This window comes from Xenopus tropicalis, chromosome 3 (assembly GCF_000004195.4).
Source record: "Xenopus tropicalis strain Nigerian chromosome 3, UCB_Xtro_10.0, whole genome shotgun sequence".
Taxonomy (NCBI): domain Eukaryota; kingdom Metazoa; phylum Chordata; class Amphibia; order Anura; family Pipidae; genus Xenopus; species Xenopus tropicalis.
The window spans coordinates 144,577,017-144,598,026 of NC_030679.2; the positions used below are offsets into that span (position 1 = coordinate 144,577,017).

Sequence of the window (21,010 nt, forward strand, 5' to 3'; positions counted from 1 at the left end):
GTCATAAAACAGTTTAAAGCCCCACTACTAGGAAATTCGGTGGCATTGGCTTGTGCCTAAGTGATAGTTCTTTGCTTTCCCACCTTGCCATTTGCTACTTAGTTCTTGCTCGCTGTTCCTGGCCAGTAGGGGAGGGGAGTGAGAGATTTGGCACTTCGGTAGAGGCCTGGGGATGGCGTGGGGACACACTTTGCACAGATACTCTATCCTACTCTATCCAATAACTTGGGCCCTGGTCCATGAGTGGAGCTAACACTGTATATGGTGCTCTATTTGTTGGGTGAAGTTGCCCACAGCTGCCTCAAGAGGAAACTTTGGAAAAACGAAGCTCTATGTATGTTTTCCCATTGGAGTTTTACTTTGTTTTCAATGGAAGAGCATTTTGGGGAGATAAGTCGCCAATGGTAGCCAAAATGTATCATGGATCTCCCTGAGTACCAGGAGTCCAAAGGATGGGCCCTGACCGAATAGAGGTTCACTGGTTAATATTGGCATGAAATACTTCTCAGTTAGATGGTACCTGCCCAGAAAGGTCTGGAAACCACGTTGGTCTTCCTATAAGCTTAAACCACAAAGACCATCCTTCTACAGTTGAATGTTGAGTAAAGTTCTCTCCAGACCTTCTTTGTTTTTCCATAAACTTCCTGAGTTAGGAAAGTGAGTGCAAGTGATTGGTTGGCTCAGCCCAATAGGCATCCCATGCTGATCAGTAGGAGAGTAAATGTATGCATAGCTCGTTAGCATGAGAAGGGGCAATTATCAGAATGTTTTATAAACACAGGTATGGAAGGAAAGTCCTAGTTGGTGTGGGAAGATCAAAGTCTTTGCAAAGGGGCCATAAAAGCATTGGAGACGGGGGTCAGTTGTAGAACGAGGAGTGTGCCTTTCCCATGGACACACTTCCATTAATTTCCCAGTCAGAGGGGCTGCACATATTCAGTAGGTGACACCAACTCAATAATTGGCAACTCAGTGCTACTGTCACTTGGAATCCATGGGAACTGCCCAACCCAGACTCTCTCAGGAGGAGCAGATTGGTCAGGGAGGGGGACACATTTTCATAGATAATAATGGTTAAAGGAAAAGTATATCCCCGGGGGGTGTCAAACATAAGGAGTTGTAGGTGTGGTGCTCCTACAGAAGTCCCCCAGGCCAATGTAGTTTTTATCTAATAGAAACACCGGCCTGGGGTCTCAGGTAAACTATTAGAAACATTGGGAACCTTTCCTTCTTCTTTAAAGGAAACTATTAGGTCATGTTTTTTTGGCTCAGGACCCTTGTTCTAACTCAGCATTTGGTTATTAGCCGCCCTTTAGCTCATAACAAGGTTACAGGAACGCGAAGAAGTCCTGCTGTATCAGCAAAATGCATTTACCTTAGATTGACCTTCAGACTGAACCCCAACCCCTAGGTCCACACTTTGAGGACTTTAGGGTGGGGATCCCCAACCTTCTATAAAAAAGTGTTGGGGAGCAACACAAACATGGAAAAAGTTCCTGGAGGTGCCAAACAAGAGCTATAATTGGCTATTTGGTAGCCCCTATGTTGACTGGAAGCCTACAGAAGGCTCTGTTTGGCTTTACACTGGGTTTTATGCAATCAACACTTGCCTCCAAGCCAGAAATTAAAAAATAACTCCCTGGTTTGAGGCCTCTGGGAGCAACATCCAAGGGGTTCGGGAGCAACATGTGCCCCTGAGCCACTGGTTGGGGATCCCTGCTCTAGGGTGTACAGGGCAACCATTCTAGATACAGGAAGAGGTCAACTCTACTGGTCCCCATTGTTCCTAAGACCATAGAGGGCATACCTAACAGGCATCATGTGAGGGTACAACTAGGTGTATATGATACGTGCCTGTAGAGGAATCACATGAACCCTCTGTTCATAACAGTGACACAGGCTCCGGGTTGTGCATGGCTGGAATTCAGATACCAAGTGTTGCTGGGAAACTCCTATAGAGCACCAGTGTCTAGTTGAACTGAAGAAGCCACTCGGATGAGAAGTGAAACGTTTTCAAGAAGAACTCGGAAAAGTCCAGTTGTTTTAGACTTAATTCTACTAGATGCTATCAAATAGGATGTGAAGGTTTATTTGATGTCCTACAAACCCCTAGAATGACAGAAAGGGTCATCTAAATATGTATGTGACCTTTTCCTGGACTGGGTCCTGACCAAATAGAGGTTCATTTGCCATGAAGAACTTCTCAGCCAACTGGTGCCTCCCCAGAATGTGAAGTTCTATGTGAATACGGGGAGTTATATCCACTAGAATTATAGAAACAGTCATTTCTGTTGCTTTATTGGGGTTCAGAAGGTGTCTGGGAACCGCATTGATCTTCCTATGAGCTTAAACCACAAAGACCATCCTTCTACTGTCAAATGGACGTTGAGTAAAGTTCTTCCTCGTTATTTATAATTCTAGGTTCTGCCCACACTCCAGACCCGCTCTGTTTATCCCTAAACTTCCTGAGTTAGGAAAGTGAGTGCAAGTGATTGGTTGGCTCAGCCCAATAGGCATCCCATGCTGATCAGTAGGAGAGTAAATGTATGCATAGCTCGTTAGCATGAGAAGGGGCAATTAGCGGAATGTTTTATAAACACAGGTATGGAAGGAAAGTCTCAGTGAGGATCCGGGCAGGAGTGGGGACACTGCCCAAAGGCATTGGGGGGGGAGATCAAAGTCTTTGCAAAGGCGCCATAAAAGCATTGGAGGCGGGGTCAGTTGTAGAACAAGGAGGGAGCCTTTCCCATGGACACACTTCCATTAATTGCCCAGTCAGATGGGCTGCACATATTCAGTAGGTGACACCAACTTAATAACTGGCAACTCAGTGCTACTGTCACTTGGAATCCATGGGAACTGCCCAACCCAGACTCTCTCAGGAGAAGCAGATTGGGCAGAGAGGGGACACATTCCCACAGATAATAAATACCTACATCTTTAATGGAAAAGTATATCCCCGGGGGGTGACAAACGTAAGGAGTTGAAGGGGTGATGCTCCTACAGAAGTCCCCCAGGCCAATGTAGTGTTTATCTAATAGAAGCCCCGGCCTGGGGTCTCAGGTAAACTATTATAAACACTGGGAACCTTTACTTCTTCTTTAAAGGCAACTATTAGGTCATGTTTTTTTGGCTCAGGACCCTTGTTCTAACTCAGCATTTGGTTATTAGCCGCCCTTTAGCTCATAACAAGGTTACAGGAGCACGAAGAAGTCCTGCTGTATCAGCAAAATGTTTAGATTTACCTTCAGACTGAACCCCGACCCCTAGGCCCACACTTTGAGGACTTACGCATTAGGGGATACCCAACCTTTATACCTGTGAGCCACATTCAAATGGAGAGAGTGTTGGGGAGCAACACAAACATCAAAAAAGTTCCTGGAGGTGCCAATAAGAGCTATAACTGGCTATTTGGTAGCCCCTATGTTGACTGGAAGCCCATAGAAGGCTCTGTTTGGCTTTATTTTGGGGTTTATGCAATCAACACTTGTTCCATCCAAGGGGTTGGTGAGCAATATGTTGCTCAGGAACCACTGGTTGGGGATCACTGCATTAGGGTGTACAGGGCAACATAGTAACATAGTAAGTCCATCACGTTCAACCATAATGCCTATATATAACCTGCCTAACTGCCAGTTGATCCAGAGGAAGGCGAAAACCCCATCTGAAGCCTCTCTAATTTAAACCATTCTGGATACAGGAAGAGGTCAACTCTACTGGTCCCCATTGTTCCTAAGACCATAGATACACAGAGGGCATACCTAACAGGCATATGAGGGTACAACTAGGTGTACATGATACATACCTGTCGAGGAATCACTTGACCCCTCTCTTCATAACAGTGACCCAGGCTCTGGGAGTCTAATCTGGGATATAAACAGTCAAATCTGTAAGGGAACAGGCCATGGCTGGAATTCAGTTACTGAGTGTTGCTGGGAAACTCCTATAGAGCACCAGTGTTCCTCCCATTACTGCTCTTGTCCCTTTGATGTCCCCCTTTGGTTGTTTGTCCTGTTGTTTAGCCCGTGGCGACACACTTCCCAAGTGCATGGGGAGGTGCCAACATGGATGGGTAGGTGTGAGAGAAACAGCTCACATTTGGCACTAAATTCCCTCCTCTGACACATTCAGCGCCCATTAAACCAAAAGTATGGAATGCTATTGTGATGGCGCCCCCTGTAGGCCAGCAGCAGTAGCGAAATCAAAAAAGCTTTGGGGCTTCTATATCCCATAAAGAATCATTGTCATGCAGGCATCTCACTATAGTTTTGACCAAATAAAAACAGCCTCAACTTTTTGATACTTAGTCACCTTCCTTGACAATCTGCTCAACATTTGGGGCATCTATAATTCGATTGTATAGAGGAAAAGCAGACATCAATTGGTACTGCCCTCCATTATCCAGAAGACCATGAAGTCCAATGTTACCTTCTAACTTCTTGCCAAGGACACAAATATTTGAACTTGATGAAGAACAACTTTTTGAGGCTGAGCCACCTTCCTTGAGGATCTGCTCAACATTTGGGGCATCTATAATTCGATTGTACAGAGGAAGAGCAGACATCAATCAGTACCACCTTCCATTATCCAGAAGACCATGAAGTCCAATGTTACCTTCTAACCTTCTTGCCAAGGAGACAAACATTTGAACTTAATGAAGAATAACATAATTATTTTTGGAAATCTATGGATTTTGGTTGGTTGTGGAGTTATGGTGGGCAGAAACGCTCTTCAGTATAGAGAGTTAGAAGGTGTCCCTCAGCATCTCAGAATTAAAAAGACATTGCAAGTGAATGGTTGGCTCACCCCAGTAAGTCTGACTTGTTGGTGAGCAGGCAAACTCTCCATTTAAATGTATCCATAGCTCATTAGCACAAGAAGGGACAATTAGTAGAATGTTTTGGAAACACAGGTACGGAGGGAAAGTCTCACTAAGGGTACCAAGGGACACATTTGTATGGGAAGATCAAAGTCTTTGCAAAGGTGCCATCAAAATGTATGGAGGAGGGGCATGAAGTTGTACAGCGAGAAGTGTGGCTTTCCCATGGACACACTTCCATTAATTGCCCCATTGCAGGGGCTACAGACACTCAATAGGTGACACCAGCTCAGTAATTTGCAACTCTGTGAGGTTCTCACTTGGAATCTATGAGGACTACAAACCCAACAAAGGCTTTTTCAGATGGAGTAGCAGGGGCACAGGGGTCGGTACTGATAGAATGGGCCATATTGCCCCAAGCAACTGGTATGTAAGCCATAAAGAAAACCCATGCATCTTGCTTGAAAGGAACCACATAAGGTTTAACTACCCCCTGATACTGGGTCCAAACATTAATGGGACACTGAAAGGCAAATGTTTTTTAAAAAAAAGAAAAAATATTTGATATGTCAGAACTGAGCTCTCATATTTATATATAATAATAATAATAATAATAATAATAATAATAATAATAATAATAATAATAATAATAATAATAATAATAATAATAATAATAATAATAATAATAATACAGGAATAATGAACAAAATATAATAACCAGTAACCAAGGGGAAGTCAGATGTACATACTGACACTCATACAGATGCATTGGTGGTTCAGTGGTAGAATTCTCGCCTGCCACGCGGGAGGCCCGGGTTCAATTCCCGGCCAATGCACATGAACTTTTTCATCCCAAACTGTCACATTTAGCCCATTATACAGCTTCCCCATAGATCATCTACAGTCCAACCACCATGAAATTCAGTCCCACCCTATCCAACAGAAAGGGGACATTGGCTTGTGCCCAAGTGACAGCATTTTGCTTTCCCACTTTGCCATTTGCCACTAAGATCTTCCACTTTGTTCCTTGCCGGAAGGCACATGGGAGGAGAGTGAGAGATGTGGCACTTTGACAGAGGCCTGAAGAAGCCACAGAGACACACTTTGCACAGACATGCCAATTACACTTTAAAAACAGACAGAAGAACTCAATCTACTGTCTCTGTGTCTGTTTAATCATTCTATTCATAAATATATTAGGCCTCTTGGTTTTCCATGTGTTCAAATGTAAAGGTCCCCATACACGGGCCGATTGTAGCTGCCGATATGGGTCCCTTAGACTGATTCGGCAGCTAATCGGCCCGTGTAGAGGCAGCACGACTGGCCTGCCCAACCGATATCTGGCCTGAAATTGGCCAGATATTGATCGGGCAGGTTAAAAGATTTAGTCGGATCGGGGACCGCATCAACTGCGCCCTTAATAGTCGTTCTAATTTGATCATTTGGCCCCAGGGTCGAATTAGCCTAAATTCCCCCGATATCCCCACCTGTAGGATGTGATTTCAGAGAGAAGGTTTATTTGATGTCCTACAAACCCCTAGAATGACAAAAAAGGGTCATCTAAATATGTATGTGACCTTTTCCTGGACTGGGTCCTGACCCAATAGAGGTTCACTTGCCATGAAGAACTTCTCAGCCAACTGGCGCCTCCCCAGAATGTAAAGTTCTATGTGGATACGGGGAGTTATATCCACTAGAATTATAGAAATGTTCTACAGTCATTTCTGTTGCTTTATTGGGGTTCAGAAGGTGTCTGGGAACCACGTTGATCTTCCTATGAGCTTAAACCACAAAGACCATCCTTCTACTGTCAAATGGACGTTGAGTAAAGTTTTTCCTCGTTATTTATAATTCTAGGTTCTGCCCACACTCCAGACCTTCTCTGTTTATCCCTAAACTTCCTGAGTTAGGAAAGTGAGTGCAAGTGATTGGTTGGCTCAGCCCAATAGGCATCCCATGTTGATCAGTAGGAGAGTAAATGTATGCATAGCTCGTTAGCATGAGAAGGGGCAATTAGCGGAATGTTGTATAAACACAGGTATGGAAGGAAAGTCTCAGTGAGGATCCGGGCAGGAGTGGGGACACTGCCCAAAGGCATTGGGGGGGGAGATCAAAGTCTTTGCAAAGGCGCCATTACAGCCTCAGTTGTAGAACAAGGAGGGAGTCTTTCCCATGGACACACTTCCATTAATTGCCCAGTCAGAGGGGCTGCACATATTCAGTAGGTGACACCAACTCAATAACTGGCAACTCAGTGCTACTGTCACTTGGGATCCATGGGAACTGGCCAACCCAGACTCTCTCAGGAGGAGCAGATTGGTCGGGGGGGGGCACATTTCCACAGATAATAAATACCTGCATCTTTAATGGAAAAGTATATCCCCGGGGGTGTCAAACGTAAGGAGTTGTAGGTGTGGTGCTCCTACAGAAGTCCCCTAGGCCAATGTAGTTTTTATCTAATAGAAGCCCCGGCCTGGGGTCTCAGGAGGGGGCAGATTGGGGGCACATTTCCATAGATAATATCTACAAGGCTGAGCCCTATATCTTTAACAGATTAATGGAGAAGGAAAAGTATAATCAAACGTAAGGAGTTGTGAGTGTGGTTCTCCTGCAGAAGTCCCCCCTGGCCAATGTTTTCTCATCTAATAAGAGGGTTCCAGGAAAATTATTATGGTGCTTAACACTTTGGAAGTGCATTTCATGCTTTTTTAGACCTCGTTTCTAACTCAACATTTGGTTACTAAGCCACCCCTGAGCCCATAACAAGGTTACCCAATATAATGAGGGTGTACAGGTCAAGGGCAACCATTCTGGATACAGGGAGAGGTCAACTCTACTGGTCCCCATTGTTCCCAAGACCATAGATACACAGAGAGCATACCTAGACATTATTTGAGGGTACAACTACGTGTACATGATACTTGCCCGTGCCTGTAGAGTGAACAAGTGACCCCTCCAATCATAACTCTGGAATGCTAGTCTGGGACATAAACAGCAACATCTATGAAGGAACATTCAAGCCTGGGGCAGTGTAGGGTGTGCATGGCTGGAATGCAGTTGCCAAGTGTGTAAGTGTTGCTATGGGAAACTTCCTACCAGTGTCTGTCCCTCCCATTACAGCTGACGTCCCTTTGATGTCCCCCTTTGGTTGTCTATCCTGTTGCTCAGGCCGTGCCAACACACTTTCCTAACGCATGGGGAGGTGTCAACATGGATGGAGAGGTGTGAGAGGAACCATTCACATTTGGCACTAAATCTCCTCCTCTGGCACATTCAGAGCCCATTAAAAGAATGAAGTACTATAGTGATAGGTGCCCCCTGTAGGCCAGCAGTGGTAGCAACATCAAAGAAGCTTTGGGGCTTCCAACCACCAAATCTAACATTAATAATTTAGGTATTTAGCTACGCCAGAATTTTATTATCATATTTATATATCACCAGAACATAATATAATAACCAGCAATTGGGGAAGAGATTAGGGGCTTAAGGCTGCATTTAGGGTTGGACTGGACCCAGACCCATCTAAGACCCGCAAGAATTGTCCCTCCCCGTTGCCTTCGCTCCCCCACTGCCTTCCCCTGGTCGTGTTGAAGTATAAGGTACAAACGTAGGGAGGGGGAAGGGGCTGGTGGTGGGTGAGAGGGCAGGTAGGTAGGGGCCACTGGGGGGGCAGCACCCCTATCTAATGCTGGATGCATTGACAGTTCATTTGAAGGCTTCTCAACAGCTATGCAGAAAGCTTGGGTTTTGATCAAGTATTGAGTTTCAGTTCTTGATTTTTATTGCTCCGGGATCAGACAGTGATTTACAGCCCAGTCGCCATGACATTCAGTCACACCAACAGAAAGGTGTCATTGGCTTGTGCCCAAGTGATAACATTTTGCTTTCCCACCTTGCCCTTTGCCACTGAGGTCTCCCTGTTCCTTGCCAATAGGGAAAGAAAGGCCATGACATGGAAGTGAGACTTCTGGCACATTGGTGAGGGCCTGGGGATGGGATAGTGACACACTTGGAACAGACGTGCTAATTACCTTTCATGACATGGTTTTCAAGCTATTGTGAGAGGCAAATGGTCTGATAACACTAAAATTATCCTGAGTTTGGCCCCACTTTATAATTGTAGTCTGCTGTATCTTAAGAAATTGTCACATGTAATATTGTAATATTTACTCTTATTAAAAAAGTGCCCAGTCAAGAGGCCTCCTTAGATGCTGATGGACCAGAGTATTGGAGAATATCTCCTTATGAGTACTTTTATTCATGCTTGGATATCTGATGGTGGTGGAAATGTCTTGTTTCCCTGCCTTCAGCCAGATCATGTGTGCTCATTGGCTTAAACCTTCACAAAATGTATTAATAACTCTACTTAAGGAAAGTTTCCAATCAAGAGGCCTCCTTAGATGCTGAAGGACCAGCATAACGAAAAACATCACCTTATGAGTACTTCTAATAGGCAGTCACAGTCAGTCTGCTTGAATTGTTATGGAAATTCCTTGTTTCCCTGCCCTCAGCCTCATTTTGCCACCTGATTTCATCTGGGTCAACTGGCAGTTAGGCAGGTTTTATATAGACAAAAAAGGTTGAATGGACATTTGCCTTTTTTGAACCTAACCTACTGTATTAATATGTTATTATGTAGCCCACACTCCAGAACAAGGAGTGAGTCTTTCCCATGGACACACTTCCATTAATTGCCCAGTCAGAGGGGCTGCACATATTCAGTAGGTGACACCAACTCAATAACTGGCAACTCAGTGCTACTGTCACTTGGAATCCCTGGGAACTGCCCAACCAAGACTCTCTCAAGAGGAGGAGATTGGGCAGAGGGGGGGGCACATTTCAAAGAGAATATCTACAAGACGAGTCTTTCTACGAGTCTATCTATGAGTCCTTCACTAGAAGTAGGAACCCCAGTGATTATACAGTTACATGTTTTTCTTGGGCATTTTTTTGGGAGGTCAACATTTTTACCAGTGGTGAAACATGGAACTTTGCCACAAATCCATGCCTGGCAAGAAATTGCGCTCTTACATCCCTTTTGTTGTGTTTCATATCAAAAGTTTTACCCAATGACTATGGAAAAGGTCCCACTCTATAGAGCACCAGTGTCTGTTCCTCCCTTCACAGCTCATGTCCCTTTGATGTCCCCCCCTGGTTGTCCAACCTGTTGCTCAGACTGTGCAGACACACTTCCCAAGTGCCTGGGGAGGTGCCAACATGGATGGAGAGGTGCCATCAGGCGTGTCACACCCCGGCTAATAGAAAGGTGACATTGGCTTGTGCCCAAGTGATAACATTTTGCTCTCACACCTTGCCCTTTGCCCCTAAGATCCCCCTCGCTGTTCCTTGCCAGTAGGGGAGTGAGAGTTCCGGCACATTGGTGGGGCCTGGGGGTGACACAGGGACACACTTTACACACACATGTTAATTACAGATTAAACACAGGGACACGTCAATACAATCTACTGTCTCTTTGGATTTTCCTTTGTCTGTTTAATCAAACAGGACTTAGTCTACAGAGATCTAAAATGGAGTTGGTCGGCCAAGATTATACAAGGAGAATTTCTCAGCCCGTGTGAGTCTGAAATTTGAATCTCTAAGTAGTTATGGAGAAGTATACACCCCCACAGTTATGCTCTGTGTCCATATCTGCTCCATGATTGGAGTTTAGGAGGTTTAGAAGGTATGAAGAACCCTCAGTGATCTCTATATGAGCTCATAGAAGAGATAAAGTGGCCAATGTCTGTCCCCTGTGAAGTTAATATTGAGTAAAGATCTCGCTGAGTGCAGTCCTGGGTGAAGCCCTCACTCTGTTCCCTCCATGTTTCTCCCTAGAATTCCAATACAAGTAAAGTGAGTGCAAGTGATTGGTTGGCTCAGCCCAATAGGCATCCCATGCTGATCAGTAGGAGAGTAAATGTATGCATAGCTCGTTAGCATGAGAAGGGGCAATTAGTGGAATGTTTTATAAACACAGGTATGGAAGGAAAGTCTCAGTGAGGATCCGGGCAGGAGTGGGGACACTGCCCAAAGGCATTGGGGGGGGAGATCAAAGTCTTTGTAAAGGCGCCATTACAGCCTCAGTTGTAGAACAAGGAGGGAGCCTTTCCCATGGACACACTTCCATTAATTGCCCAGTCAGAGGGGCTGCACATATTCAGTAGGTGACACCAACTCAATAACTGGCAACTCAGTGCTACTGTCACTTGGGATCCATGGGAACTGCCCAACCCAGACTTTTTAATATCTTAGTGGCAAAGGGCAAGGTGTGAGAACAAAATGTTATCACTTGGGCACAAGCCAATGTCACCTTTCTATTAGCCGGGGTGTGAGTGAATGTTATGGCCGCCGGCCTGTAACCCTCAGCCTTGCCTCTGGGCAACATCTAAAGGGCTAAATCTGAATTATTTATTAAAACACATTGCTCGGTATAACCTGGGTCAAACAGGAGGCAGGTCAGAATTCAACCAATGGGCCGCCAGTGCAACCTTGGCCACTAGCCTTCACCCTCCTTTGCTGGTTATTATATCATGTTCTTTCAACCCAGTATCAGACGGGGCCGGAGGGGCCGGTAACTGTAGATGTTGGGGCTCCCCCTCCCATAGCGACGGCAAGGAGAAAGTGTGTTACACAGTGGGGCGGGGGGAGAGGGGTATATGAAAGTGTAGCAGCTCCTGACTGGAGTGGAGAGCCCCAGGCAGCAGCCCCAATTGGCCATGGACACCCCAGTCCGACACTGCCTCAATCTGAATTTAATATATATAAACACATAGCAAATGATTCAAAAAGCGGAGTTGCATTGGCCGGGAATCGAACCCGGGCCTCCCGCGTGGCAGGCGAGAATTCTACCACTGAACCACCAATGCCCACATGGTGTAACTTTTTTGTATAAGTTTTTCGAAGTAGAAAGAAGGTCTCACAGTGTTTTTCTTGCTTTCTCCCAGGCCTACAGGGGGCGCCATCACCATAGAACCCCATGCCCAATGCCCTTGTGTTTATAAGGCTGAGTGTGTCAGGGGAGGGAATTTAGTGCCCAATGGGGATTGCTCCTCTGACACCTCCCCATCCCTGTTGGCGCCTCTCCGTGCTTCTGGGAAGGGTGTTGGTAAAACCCAGGCAGAAGGTTCCACAAGCAGAGGGGGGACATCAAAGGGACGTGAGCTGTGAGGGGAGGGGACAGACAGGGCTTCTCTGTGGGGTAGTAACGGCACTCAGCTGGCACTTAGGAACTGCCTGCCAGCCCTGCACACCCTACACTGCCCCAGACCTGCATGTTTCTTTCATTCTAGACTGAGCTCTATATATTTATCCCAGGCTCCAATTCCAGAGCCCAGTTATGAGTGGAGGGGTCATGTGTTCCAGTTTAACCAATCCAGAAACCCAGGGGGTACAGGGCAATAAGAGAAGGGCAGGGCTACACGGCGTATGGCACGCTGGGCAATCCCAGGGAACTCTGTTGGGCAAAACAATGTTATTGGAAAGAAAGACATTGGCCCACTAGGGGGCTCCACCTCTACAAGGAGATTATTGGGGAGCCTGACCTACATATTAATATTACTTCTCAAGCCCCATGAATGTTGGGGCCCAGTTCATTACTACAGCCTTAGGGGAATATTATGTATATAAAGTTATAGCCCCCGATGCCCATTAGATTAACCCCCTGTGGCCCTGTTATAAGTTGATCACTGCAATCTACAAGCTTAGGAATAATGGGCACCAATACGGTTGAGTTCACCCTTTATCCAAGATGGGTGCCGTTGGTCTATACGCCCTAATGTAGAGGCCCTCAAAGCATGGAGCTCGGGGTTGGAGATGTTTAAGGTAAATGTATTTTGCTGACATCGTTAGGCTTCTCTGTATCCCTGTAACGTTGCTATGGGGTTAAGGAGGCAGCTTAGTAACCCAATGGGGAGATAGGAAAGGGGGATTGAGCCAAAGAAGTATGGAATCTGCTGCTCTAGTGACGGCTTATAACCTAGGTCAGATGTCTCCTAAATATTATCTGTGGGAATGTGTCCCCCCCCCTGACCAATCTGCTCCTCCTGAGAGAGTCTGGGTTGGCCAGTTCCCATGGATCCCAAGTGACAGTAGCACTGAGTTGCCAGTTATTGAGTTGGTGTCACCTACTGAATATGTGCAGCCCCTCTGACTGGGCAATTAATGGAAGTGTGTCCATGGGAAAGGCTCCCTCCTTGTTCTACAACTGAGGCTGTAATGGCGCCTTTGCAAAGACTTTGATCTCCCCCCCCCCCAATGCCTTTGGGCAGTATCCCCACTCCTGCCCGGATCCTCACTGAGACTTTCCTTCCATACCTGTGTTTATAAAACATTCCGCTAATTGCCCCTTCTCATGCTAACGAGCTATGCATACATTTACTCTCCTACTGATCAGCATGGGATGCCTATTGGGCTGAGCCAACCAATCACTTGCACTCACTTTCCTTGTATTGGAATTCTAGGGAAAAACATGGAGGGAACAGAGTGAGGGCTTCACCCAGGACTGCACTCAGCGAGATCTTTACTCAATATTAACTTCACAGGGGACAGACATTGGCCACTTTATCTCTTCTATGAGCTCATATAGAGATCACTAAGGGTTCTTCATACCTTCTAAACCTCCTAAACTCCAATCATGGAGCAGATATGGACACAGAGCATAACTGTGGGGGTGTATACCTCTCCATAACTACTTACAGATTCAAATTTCAGACACCCTTGGGCTGAAATTCTCCTTGTATAATCTTGGCCAACCAACTCCATCTTTAGACAGTAGATCTCTGTTGATTAAGTCCTGTTTGATTAAACAGACAAAGAAAAATCCAAAGTGACAGTAGATTGTATTGACGTGTCACTTGGAATCCATGGGAACTGCTCATGAATTCCAAAAAGTTATTCCAAAATAAGTGCATCATGTGAGCATTGGTGGTTCAGTGGTAGAATTCTCGCCTGCCACGCGGGAGGCCCGGGTTCGATTCCCGGCCAATGCAGCGCACCTTTTGAATCATTTGCTATGTGTTTATATATATTACCTTCAGATTGAGGCAGTGTCAGACTGGGGTGTCCATGGCCAACTGGAGCTGCTGCCTGGGGCTCCCCCACTCCAGTCAGGAGCTGCTACACTTTCATATACCCCTCTCCCCCCGCCCCACTGTGTAACACACTTTCCCCTTGCCATCGCTATGGGAGGGGGAGCCCCAACATCTACAGTTACCGGCCAGCCGGGCCAGTCTGATACTGGGTTGAAAGAACATCATATAATAACCAGCAAAGGAGGGTGAAGGCTAGTGGCCAAGGTTGCACTGGCGGCTCACTTGTTGAATTCTGACCTGCCACCTTGTTGACCCAGGTTATTTCGAGCAATGTGTTTCGATCAAAAATTCAGATTTAGCCCTTTAGATGTTGCCCAGAGGCAAGGCTGAGGGTTAAAGGCCGGCGGCCATAACATTCACTCACACCCCGGCTAATAGAAAGGGGACATTGGCTTGTGCCCAAGTGATAACATTTTGCTCTCACACCTTGCCCTTTGCCCCTAGGATCTTAAAAAGCCTTAGTTGGGCAGTTCCCATGGATTCCAAGTGACAGTAGCACTGAGTTGCCAGTTATTGAGTTGGTGTCACCTACTGAATATGTGCAGCCCCTCTGACTGGGCAATTAATGGAAGTGTGTCCATGGGAAAGACATGGGTGCCATCGCCACTTTATCTCTTCTATGAGCTCATATAGAGATCACTGAGGGTTCTTCATACCTTCTAAACCTCCTAAACTCCAATCATGGAGCAGATATGGACACAGAGAATAACTGTGGGGGTGTATACCTCTCCATAACTACTTACAGATTCAAATTTCAGACACACACGGGCTGAGAAATTCTCCTTGTATAATCTTGGCCAACCAACTCCATCTTTAGACAGTAGATCTCTGTAGACTAAGTCCTGTTTGATTAAACAGACAAAGAAAATTTCAAAGAGACAGTAGATTGTATTGACGTGTCACTTAGAATCCGTGGGAACTGCCCATGAATTCCAAAAACTTATACAAAAAAATGTGCTTCATGTGGGCATTGGTGGTTCAGTGGTAGAATTCTCGCCTGCCACGCGGGAGGCCCGGGTTCGATTCCCGGCCAATGCAACTCAGCTTTTTCAATTATTTGCTGTGTATATATATGTTACCTTCAGATTGTTGGACTGGGGTGTCCATGGCCAACTGGGGCTGTTGTCTGGGGGTCTCCACTCCAGTCAGGAGCTGCTACACTTTCATATACCCCTCTCCCCCTGCCCCACTGTGTAACACACTTTCCCCTTGCCGTCGCTATGGGAGGGGGAGCCCCAACATCTACAGTTACCGGCCCCTCCGGCCCCGTCTGATACTGGATTGAAAGAACATGATATTATAACCAGCAAAGGAGGGCGAAGGCTAGTGGCCAAGGTTGCACTGGCGGCCCACTGGTTGAATTCTAGTTGACCCAGGTTATACCGAGCAATGTGATTTGATCAAAAATTCAGATTTAGCCCTTTAGATGTTGCTGAGAGGCAAGGCTGAGGGTTACAGGCCGGCGGCCATAACATTCACTCACACCCTGGCTAATAGAAAGGGGACATTGGCTTGTGCCCAAGTGATAACATTTTGCTCTCACACCTTGCCCTTTGCTCCTAAGATCCCCCTCGCTGTTCCTTGCCAGTAGGGGAGTGAGAGTTCCGGCACATTGGTGGGGCCTGGGGGTGACACAGGGACACACTTTGCACACACACGCTAATTACAGATTAAACACAGGGACACGTCAATACAATCTACTGTCTCTTTGGATTATTCTTTGTCTGTTTAATCAAACAGGACTTAGTCTACAGAGATCTAAAATGGAGTTGGTCGGCCAAGATTATACAAGGAGAATTTCTCAGCCCGTGTGAGTCTGAAATATGAATCTCTAAGTAGTTATGGAGAGGTATACACCCCCACAGTTATGCTCTGTGTCCATATCTGCTCCATGATTGGAGTTTAGGAGGTTTAGAAGGTATGAAGAACCCTCAGTGATCTCTATATGAGCTCATAGAAGAGATAAAGTGGCCAATGTCTGTCCCCTGTGAAGTTAATATTGAGTAAAGATCTCGCTGAGTGCAGTCCTGGGTGAAGCCCTCACTCTGTTCCCTCCATGTTTTTCCCTAGAATTCCAATACAAGGAAAGTGAGTGCAAGTGATTGGTTGGCTCAGCCCAATAGGCATCCCATGCTGATCAGTAGGAGAGTAAATGTATGCATAGCTCGTTAGCATGAGAAGGGGCAATTAGTGGAATGTTTTATAAACACAGGTATGGAAGGAAAGTCTCAGTGAGGATCCGGGCAGGAGTGGGGACACTGCCCAAAGGCATTGGGGGGGGGGAGATCAAAGTCTTTGCAAAGGCGCCATTACAGCCTCAGTTGTAGAACAAGGAGGGAGCCTTTCCCATGGACACACTTCCATTAATTGCCCAGTCAGAGGGGCTGCACATATTCAGTAGGTGACACCAACTCAATAACTGGCAACTCAGTGCTACTGTCACTTGGAATCCCTGGGAACTGGCCAACCCAGACTCTCTCAGGAGGAGCAGATTGGGCAGAGAGGGGGCACATTCCCACAGATAATATTTAGGAGACATCTGACCTAGGTTATAAGCCGTCACTAGAGCAGCAGATTCCATACTTCTTTGGCTCAATCCCCCTTTCCTATCTCCCCATTGGGTTACTAAGCCGCCTCCTTAACCCCATAGCAACGTTACAGGGATACAGAGAAGCCTAACGATGTCAGCAAAATACATTTACCTTAAACATCTCCAACCCCGAGCTCCATGCTTTGAGGGCCTCTACATTAGGGCGTATGGACCAACGGCAACCATCTTGGATAAAGGGTGAACTCAACCGTATTGGTGCCCATTATTCCTAAACTTGTAGATTGCAGTGATCAACTTATAACAGGGCCACAGGGGGTTAATCTAATGGGCATCGGGGGCTATAACTTTCCATACATAATATTCCCCTAAGGCTGTAGTAATGAACTGGGCCCCAACATTCATGGGGCTTGAGAAGTGATATTAATATGTCGGTCAGGCTCCCCAATAATCTCCTTGTAGAGGTGGAGCCCCCTAGTGGGCCAATGTCTTTCTTTCCAATAAGATTGTTTTGCCCAACAGAGTTCCCTGGGATTGCCCAGCGTGCCATACGCCGTGTAGCCCTGCCCTTCTCTTATTGCCCTGTACCCCCTGGGTTCCTGGATTGGTTAAACTGTAACACATGACCCCTCCACTCATAACTGGGCTCTGGAATTGGAGCCTGGGATAAATATATAGAGCTCAGTCTAGAATGAAAGAAACATGCAGGTCTGGGGCAGTGTAGGGTGTGCAGGGCTGGCAGGCAGTTCCTAAGTGCCAGCTGAGTGCTGTTGCTATGGGAAAGTGCCAACCCCACAGAGAAGCCCTGTCTGTCCCCTCCCCTCACAGCTCATGTCCCCCCTCTGCTTGTGGAACCTTCTGCCTGGGTTTTACCAACACCCTTCCCAGAAGCACGGAGAGGCGCCAACAGGGATGGGGAGGTGTCAGAGGAGCAATCCCCATTGGGCACTAAATTCCCTCCCCTGACACACTCTTATAAACACAAGGGCATGGGGTTCTATGGTGATGGCGCCCCCTGTAGGCCTGGGAGAAAGCGAGAGAACTTCTTTCTGTTTTGAAAAACTTATACAAAAATTCAGGATCATGTGAGCATTGGTGGTTCAGTGGTAGAATTCTCGCCTGCCACGCGGGAGGCCCGGGTTCGATTCCCGGCCAATGCAACTCAGCTTTTTGACTAATTTGCTATGTGTATATATATATATATTACCTTCAGAATGAGGCAGTGTCGGACTGGGGTGTCCATGGCCAACTGGGGCTGCTGCCTGGGGGTCCCCACTCCAGTCAGGAGCTGCTACACTTTCATATACCCCTCTCCCCCCGCCCCACTGTGTAACACACTTTCTCCTTGCCGTCGCTATGGGAGGGGGAGCCCCAACATCTACAGTTACCGGCCCCGCCGGCCCAGTCTGATACTGGATTGAAAGAATATGATATAATAACCAGCAAAGGAGGGTGAAGGCTAGTGGCCAAGGCTGTAGGCCTGGGACAAAGCAAGAAAAAAACTGTGAGAACTTCTTTCTGCTTCGAAAAACTTCTACAAAAACTTCCGCTCATGTAAGCATTGGTGGTTCAGTGGTAGAATTCTCGCCTGCCACGCGGGAGGCCCGGGTTCGATTCCCGGCCAATGCAACTCAGCTTTTTAACCTGACTTCTTTATTTTACTAATTATCTACTTGTTATTTTCCAATCAATGGCATGTATATATTATATATATATCCTATTATATATTATATATGTATATCCTTTGTGTATATATATATATATGAAGAAAATCCTATATACATATTTCTATATATCTATTTGTATATAAATATGTATGTATATATATATTACCTTCGGATTGAGGCAGTGTCGGACTGGGGTGCCCATGGTCCATGGGGCTGCTGCCTGGGGGTCCCCCACTCCAGTCAGGAGCTGCTACACTTTCATATACCCCTCTCCCCCCGCCCCACTGTGTAACACACTTTCTCCTTGCCGTCGCTATGGGAGGGGGAGCCCCAACATCTACAGTTACCGGCCCCGCCGGGCCAGTCTGATACTGGATTGAGGTGCCAGCCGTAGGTACATATATATATTATATAGACACCAGAGGGCCTGTACCTAAAGCTGCAGGGATGGCCCTTGGGTTCCAGATGATACCTGGGCAAATCCGGCATCACTTCCAATGGGGGCCATGTTTAGGTGCGGTGCCTGGGTTCCTGGGTTGGCACTGGACCTACCTACAGCCCTACCCAACATTCCAGCACCGATCGCCCCCCCCCAACATCCCTCATTCAGGCTCTGCATAACAATTTGATATCCTGCTGGTCCCAGTTCCAGAGAAAGTGATTTTCAGAAGAACATGGCTGGGGGCAGACCGGGCAACTTTTTAAATTCCTTTTTCTATATATGTACCTGAGGGCCACCCCTATAGCTGCACTTTATAAAAATGCCGCCCTGCATGTAATATGCCTTGTGTGCCTATAGCCTAAAGGTGGTCATAAAGCCCTATAGGTGGCTGGTTGGGCCCTCGATAGGCTGATGTGCCTGAGGGCATATACAGTATGGCTGCCTTCCAACTGGCACTGCGGTTCCTCTCTACTGTATGAGATGCACCAGGTTATGGAACCAACCAATGTTCATACCATATAGATCAGGGATCCCCAACCTTTCTTACTCGGGAGCCACAGTCAAATGTAAAAAGACTTGGGGAGCAACACAAGCACCATAAAAGTTCATGGAGGAGCCAAATAAGGGCTGTGATTGGCTATTAGGGGCCTCTATGCACCCTATCAGCTTACAGGGGGCTTTATTTGGTAGGAAATCTTGTTTTTATTCAACCAAAACTTGCCCCCAAGTCAGGAATTCAAAAATAACTCCCTGGTTTGGGGGCACTGAGAGCAACACCCAAGGGGTTGGGGAGCAACATGTTGCCCCGGAGCCACTGATTGGGGATCACTGCTCTAGATATCAGTTGGAATTGCTGAACTGCCGGACACATACAATAGCACAATGGTGGCCAATCTTAAGGAAGAAGCTCAGACTCCGCAAACCTTCCCCTCAGGGCCAATCCCACCCCCCTGAGACCTTTGATGAAAGGAGAGGGATTTGGCAGGTAGGTGATAACGTTTGTTGTCCTGTGTTCCCAGACTCACACTTACTGATTCCCACCCATGGGGCAATGATGGCAAACGAGCCCTTCCTCCTACTGAGCACAGGATCTGGGGGATTCCCGCACACTGGGTTACACACAAGTGGGTAAAGCAATATCTGTTATTACGAGATATCAGAGAGTTATTGCCTTATCTCCGTTATACACCCCAGGGGCAACTATAGGAATAGGTTTGGCTACCAAAGGGAAGGGCACTCAGGGGTTGGCGTGGCCGATGCTGCTAAGGGAAAGTCCGGCGTCAGACTGGGCCACTAGGCTACAAGTAAAACTCAAGGTGAGCCCTGCTGCCTTCCTGCTCGCCCTACCATAGGAATGCCAATATCATGCCCACTCTTTAGAGAAATGAAGGCCCGGAGAGATGAGAAAATGCAAAGAGAAGAGACTAACCTCCATATTTAATTGAATTGCCCAGTAGCAGTAACCCATAGCAACCAATAAGATATTTATGCAAAGAGAAGAGACTAACCTCCGTATTTAATTGAATTGCCCAGTAGCAGTAACCCATAGCAACCAATAAGATATTTATGCAAAGAGAAGAGACTAACCTCCGTATTTAATTGAATTGCCCAGTAGAAATAACTCATAGCAACCAATAAGATATTTGCTTTTAAACAGGTGACCAGTAAATTCTACCCGGTGATTGGTTGGGTTACTGCTCCTGAGTTGGGTCAGTAGGTGTTGGGCAAACTTACATTCCCCAATAAGACAGAGGTCCCCAACCTTCTATACATGTGAGCCACATTCACATGGAAATAGTGTTGGGGAGCAACACAGGCATGAAAAAATGTACCTGGGGGTGCCCAATAAGAGCTACGATTGGCTATTTGGTAGCCTCTATGTGGCCTGGGAGCCTACATGGGACTCTGTTGGCAATACAATGGGCAAGCCCCTGCTTTGAGACCATTGGCATCAACATTCAAGGGGTTGGGGAGCAACATGTTGCCCTGGTTGGGGATCACTTCTTTATAAAAATAAAGAATATGGGAAGAGAGGAAGAAAAGTAATTTTGGAGTGGCCCTATGGTCTATTGGACCCCTGCTCCCCACAGCTGATGGGGCTATTCAGTAGGGTAGATACCAGGCATAATTACTGGGGGTGGTGCTATGGCTTCCCTAGCTGAATAAATGATGGCAAATTCCACCTAAATACCCCCCACTTGCCCATCATTCTACTTGTATGTATCACAGTGACTCAGGCTCCTCCCATCTCCAGCCCATTGGTTATTATGTTATTATGTTCCCTGTAATAGAACAAACCCTATAATAAAAATACCCCCCCACTTGCCCATCATTCTACTTGTATGTATCACAGTGACTCAGGCTCCTCCCATCTCCAGCCCATTGGTTATTATGTTATTATGTTCCCTGTAATAGAACAAACCCTATAATAAAAATACCCCCCCA

The 21,010-nt window shown here is 46.5% G+C and overlaps 6 non-coding genes across 6 annotated transcripts; 5 read left to right on the forward strand and 1 right to left on the reverse strand.

Annotated features, from left to right (window-relative positions):
• Positions 1-5,584: 5,584 nt before the first annotated feature.
• Positions 5,585-5,655, forward strand: trnag-gcc. Its single transcript has one exon. It is a non-coding gene; the product is annotated as a tRNA-Gly (tRNA).
• A 5,959-nt stretch (positions 5,656-11,614) lies between these two features.
• On the reverse strand, positions 11,615-11,685 carry trnag-gcc. The gene has a single exon. It is a non-coding gene; the product is annotated as a tRNA-Gly (tRNA).
• A 2,050-nt stretch (positions 11,686-13,735) lies between these two features.
• trnag-gcc lies at positions 13,736-13,806 on the forward strand. Its single transcript has one exon. It is a non-coding gene; the product is annotated as a tRNA-Gly (tRNA).
• A 1,069-nt stretch (positions 13,807-14,875) lies between these two features.
• On the forward strand, positions 14,876-14,946 carry trnag-gcc. Its single transcript has one exon. It is a non-coding gene; the product is annotated as a tRNA-Gly (tRNA).
• Positions 14,947-17,545: 2,599 nt separating this feature from the next.
• Positions 17,546-17,616, forward strand: trnag-gcc. Its single transcript has one exon. It is a non-coding gene; the product is annotated as a tRNA-Gly (tRNA).
• A 398-nt stretch (positions 17,617-18,014) lies between these two features.
• On the forward strand, positions 18,015-18,085 carry trnag-gcc. Its single transcript has one exon. It is a non-coding gene; the product is annotated as a tRNA-Gly (tRNA).
• The last annotated feature ends 2,925 nt before the right edge of the window (positions 18,086-21,010 follow it).